Genomic DNA, 5,981 nt, shown 5'->3' on the forward strand with positions numbered 1-5,981 from the left:
ATGGTAAGGTCCTAGGGAGTGTTGCTGAACAAAGAGACCTTGGAGTGCAGGTTCATAGCTCCTTGAAAGTGGAGTCGCAGGTAGATAGGATAGTGAAGAAGGCGTTTGGTATGCTTTCCTTTATTGGTCAGAGTATTGAGTATAGGAGTTGGGAGGTCATGTTGCGGCTGTACAGGACATTGGTTAGGCCACTGTTGGAGTATTGCATGCAATTCTGGTCTCCTTCCTATTGGAAAGATGTTGTGAAACTTGAATGGGTTCAGAAAAGATTTACAAGGATGTTGCCAGGGTTGGAGGATCTGAGCTACAGGGAGCAGCTGAACAGGCTGGGGTTGTTTTCTGTGGAGTGTCAGAGGCTGAAGTGTGACCTTATAGAGGTTTACAAAATTATGAGGGGCATGGATAGGATAAATAGACACAGTCTTTTCCCTGGGGTTGGAGTGTCCAGAACTAAAGGGCATAGGTTTAGGGTGAGAGGGGAAAGAGGGGAAAGATATAAAAGAGACCTAAGGGGCAACTTTTTCACGCAGAGGGTGGTATGTGTATGGAATGAGCTGCCAGAAGAAGTGGTGGAAGCTGGTACAATTGTAACATTTAAGAGGCATTTGGATGGGTATATGAATAGGAAGGGTTTGGAGGGATAAGGGCCGGGTGCTGGCAGGTGGGATGAGATTGGGTTGGGATATCTGGTCGGCATGGACAGGTTGGACCGAAGGGTCTGTTTCCATGCTGTACATCTCTATGACTCTATGACTCCTCCCTTCCCTTCCTCGACGTTTCTATTTCTATTTACGGGGATAAACTGGCCGCTACTATCCACTACAAACCCACCGGCTCTCACAGTTACCTGGACTCTGCACTCTGCTTCCTGTAAAGACTCCATGCCATTCTGCCAGTTCCTCCGTCTCCATCGTATATGTTCTGATGAAGTCAACTTTGACACGTGAGTCTCAGAAATGTCCACTTTCTTCCGCAACTGAGGATTTCCCAGCACTGTTGTGGACAGGGCCCTCAACCATTTCCGACCTATCTCCTGCACTTTCGCTCTCACCCCCTCTCTTTCTTCCTGCAACAGAGATAGTGTTCCTCTCATCCTTCCCTACCAGCAGCTACATCCAGAAGATCATCAGCTGTCATCTCTGCCACCTCCAGCAAGATGCCACCACCTGACACACATTCCCCTCCCCTCCCTTGTCACTCTTCCTTCACTCCCAACACCTGCCCACAGCCCCATGGCACCTTCTCCTGCAATTGTTGAAGGTGTACCACCGCCGATTTACTTCATCCTTCCTCATTATCCAAGGGCCCAAACACACCTTCCAGGTAGAGCAACACTTCACCTGCACTTCACACAATCTAGTCTCCTGCATTCACTGCTCACAATGTGGTCACCTCTACATTGGGGAAACAAAGCATTGACTGGGTGACTGCTTCACAGAACACCTATGTTCTGTCTGTAAAAAAGACCCTTAGCTCTCAGTTGCCTGCCATTTTAACACACCATCCTGTTCCCTTGCCAACATCTCTGTCGCAGGCTTGCTGCAGTGAAACTCAGCGCAAGCTGGAAGAGCAACACCTCATTTTCCACTTGAGGACTGTGCAGCCCTCTGGGCTCAATATCAAGTTCAATAATTTTAAGGTCTGAACTTTCCCATGTCCCAGCCCCCAATCCCATACACCAGGTCTTGTTATCACATAGTCTGCTATTGCACACTACATATTGTTAACTACTGACAGGCTCCATTAACAGTTATTCACTCAATTAGCCAGATCGTTATTCATTCCTTTTGTCTGTCCAGCTCTATTCCTACCTCTCATTTTGTCCTTACTCCCTCCCCGCACCTACCCTTCTGCATATAAACTGACATTTTCCTAACTGCCATCAGTTCTGAGGAAGGGTCTCTGGAACAAAATGTTAACTCTGATTTCTCATCACAGATGCTACCAGGCCTGCTGAGCTGTTCCAGCAACTTATGTTTTTGTTCCTGATTTACAGCATCCACAGTTTTTTGAGTTTTTATCAGGTATTACTATATTCTATGGTATTTATCTCTATAATGCACTGCCCATCAGATTGGCAATAACAGATTCAATTAGGGATTGGATAAACACCTGAAAAGAAAAATAAATGTTAGCCTTCGTGGAAAGAGATGGATTTAAGATGAGCTAACTGAGACCAGCAACGCACAGAGCTGGATTCACTGCTTTTTGTCAGTTATATAAATGGTTTGGATGTCAATTTAAGAAATATGGTTAGTAAGTTTGCATTTGACACCAAAATTGGAGGTGTAGTAGGCAGTGAAGAAGGTTATCTCAGAGGACAACTGGACCTTGATCAGATAGACCAACGGGCCGAGGAGTGGCAGATGGAATTTACTTTAGATAAATGTGAGATTTTGCATTTTGGTAAGGGCAGGCCGAACACAGATAATGTTAGGGTCCTGGGATCAGTCACCGAACAAAATGATCTAGTGTTTCCCAGGTGCATAGTTCCTTGAAATTGGAGTTACAGGTAGACAAGGTGGTGAAGAAGGTGTTAAGCACTGCTCAGTGCTTTGATTACAGGAGATGGGATGTTATGCTGTGCTTGTAAGGAAGTGAGTGAGGCCACTTTGAGAATACTGCATTCAATTCTGATCTCCCTGCTATAGGAAAGATGTTGTTAAATTTGAAGGGGCTCAGAAAAAATGACAAGGGTGTTGTCAGGGTTGGAGAGGGAGAGACTGAATAGGTTGTTTTTTTTTCCCTGGAGCATCAGAGGCCGAGGGGTGACCTCATAGAGGTTAATAAAATCATGAGTGGCGTGGATAGGGTGAAAAACCAAGGTGTTTTTTTTTCCCAGGTTACAGGAGTCCAAACTAGAGAGCATAGGTTTAAGATAACAGGGGAAAGATTTGAAAGGGGCCTGAGGGCCAACTTTTTCACACAGAGGGTGGTGTGTGTATGGAACGAGCTGCCAGAGGAAGTAGTGGAGGCGGGTACAATTACAACATTTAAAAGGAATCTGGATGGGTAAGTGAATAGGAAGGGTTTACAGGCATAATGGCTGAATTCTGGTGAATGGGACTAGATCAGTTTAGGATATCTGGTCAGCATGGGTGAGTTGGACTGTTGTATAAGTTTATGACTCTATGACTGTAGTCTTGCAGAAAGCTAGCATGGACCAAATTGCCTCCTTATTTGCTGCAACTATTCTATAATTCCATTCTATAACTGATGAGCCAGCAATCAGCCTTTCTCTCTCATCCAAAGGACCATGCTTTGTATGGCTTCCTCTGAATAAACTTACACTCTTTCTGTTTATAATCCCCAGGCGGTTTGCACTGAAAAATTAAATATTCACTAAGCCAAAATGAATATCATTTTTACATTGATAGATTAATAATCCTTTGTGTTTCGGTGCTTTAGGATTGTTGGTAGGTGCATGAATGGTCATGTGGATTCAGTCAATGATGCCACATACTTTCAGTAGTTGGTAACAGGGTCAGTTTGTGGCTGTCTCCGCTGGAGGTGGGAGAGTGGTGAAGCAGGACTTCAGTTGCATTCTTAGCAGAGCAGTGGATGCAAATGTGCCTGACTTCTGTAGTGTCCTCGAGGAGAACTGGAAAGATCTTAAGACAGAATTTCTCTCTCCGTTCCAGCCAACACAGTGAAGCAGAACTGCCTTACAGGCAAGCAGGTGCATGTTGCAACTAGGGAACTGGGTCCTTCAGGCTGCCAGTCTCCGTGGCTGAGGGGTGACCTTATAGAGGTTTACACAATTATGAGGGGCTTGGATAGGGTAAATAGGCAAAGTCTTTTCCCTGGGGTCGGGGAGTCCAGAACTAGAGGGCAGAGGTTTAGGGTGAGAGGGGAAAGATATAAAAGCGATCTACGTGGCACAGAAGGTGGTACATGTATGGAATAAGCTGCCAGAGGAAGTGGTGGAGTCTGGTACAATTGCAAAATTTAAGAGGCATTTGGATGGGTATATGAATAGGAAGGGTTTGGAGGGATATGGGCTGGGTGCTGGCAGGTGGGACTAGATTGGGTTGGGCTATCTGGTCGGCATGGACGGGTTGGATCGAAGGGTCTGTTTCCATGCTGTACATCTTTATATAGAAAGGCAACAACTCTGCCAGGGCAGCGTTGCTTCAGTACTAGGACAACAGCAGTGAAATTGTTTGAAGTGATTTTGAAACAATTTCCTCCTGTTCCAGAGGTAAGCATATTACTCATGCATCCAAATAAAACATAACGTTAATATCATAACCACTAGATATGTCCTGAGCACGGTCAATAACCTGTGAATTGATATTCCTCATTTTGCCTTCTTTTTAAAATTTGTATAATTCAAGTTAAAATAGACCAGAAATCAAGTTTTATTTAAACACACTGGTTAATTTATTGCAAATTATTGCTGAATGCTGCTCAAGAATAACAAGATAAAGTTAGTTTAAAAATTACAGAAAACAAGATTAAAATGTACACTGATAAGACAGAAGAAAAACTGCAATAAATGCTTCTTTTTCAATTGAAGGGGTTCACATGAATCCCAATCTAGCAGCTGTGATTGCTTCTGTGGTTGAATAGCCGGCGTATTTCAGTACTGTGGAACTCAGCAGTCTAGCAGATTTTGGGGACAAGAGAATGTTCCTTGTCCTTCACCAGTTCTGTAGTTTCAGCATTTTCATACAACCTGACCTTCCTTCAACAGTACAACATTTGGCTTTTGTGCACTTTTCTTCTTGTCCCCCCTTGGTCATGAACTCTTCTAAGGTTGTTCTCAGTATCTTCTTCTTGAAGATCTTCAGACAAGATGGCTGGGAGAGAGAGCAGGAGAGATCAGGACCCCAAGACAGACAGTCAGCATCACTAAGAAGAGTAGGTGAGACAGAGACAAGCTGAACTCATTCAAACTGATTGGAATTGGTTCTTACTTTACTACAAATAAAGAGTTTGGTGAGCATCAAGCAATTGGCTAAGATCGTTTATATTTTAAAATTTTAACATAGTATACGAATTGGTGGTAAAAGTTTTTGTGGTGCAATGGTAAAATCCTTGGCTCTGGGCCAGAAGGTCCAGATTCAAGTCTCACCTGCCCAGAGATCTATTATAACACTGTCTGCACCGTTTGATTAAAAATAACTACAAGCTGGTGGTGAAGTTAATAAAATATATAAAGGACAACATAAGTTTGTGAATGATGTAATTAAACAGTTAAAACTCATTCAGGATGGCAGTTCAGGTGATGTGTCAGAGCTGCAATATGTCGGGACTCCTGGATATCACTGGGACCCATGACATGTCTGCAGTATATCGTTGAATTTCAAGCAATTTTGGTTCGGAGTTTATGAGCTAGATACTGAACTAAAGATACAGTGTTGGTTCAGGGAGGGGGCAAGTTACCTTTGAACCAGGAAGCAGACAGCCCATGTAAGATAGTGACTTGTGATTTGGTTAGTGCTCAGGGACAGGAGGGTGTGACTGTGATTGAGGTACATCCATCGGAATGTCTGCCTCTGAAATTTTACAGAGGCAGGAAAATATTTTGTGAGGAATTCATAGGATTTTGCAGGCGGATATAGATAGGTTGAGTGATTGGGTAAGAGTCTGACAAGCAGACTTTAATGTGGGGAATAGTGAAATTGTTCTCTTTGGCAGGAAAAATGTAAAAAAAAAGTATTATTTAAACGGAGAATAATTGCAGAATTCTGTGGTGCAGGTTTACGTATTTTAGTGCGTAAGTCACAAAAAGTTAATATGCAAGTAATGCAAGTAATTAAGAAGGCTCAAAGTTTGTGCGAAGATTTGGACAAAAGTCCATCATAAAAACTGGCCAAAGAACTACAACAGAAACTGAAACACCTGGTCAGCGGATCCAAACACTCTGTACAATCAACACAGGAATTCTTGGACATCATCAGAAATATACACGTAGACAAAGAAGAAACCATGATATCATTCGACGTGACGGCACTGTTCACTTCAATTGACAAAAC

The sequence above is a fragment of the Chiloscyllium plagiosum genome, chromosome 3 (genome assembly GCF_004010195.1).
Source record: "Chiloscyllium plagiosum isolate BGI_BamShark_2017 chromosome 3, ASM401019v2, whole genome shotgun sequence".
Taxonomy (NCBI): domain Eukaryota; kingdom Metazoa; phylum Chordata; class Chondrichthyes; order Orectolobiformes; family Hemiscylliidae; genus Chiloscyllium; species Chiloscyllium plagiosum.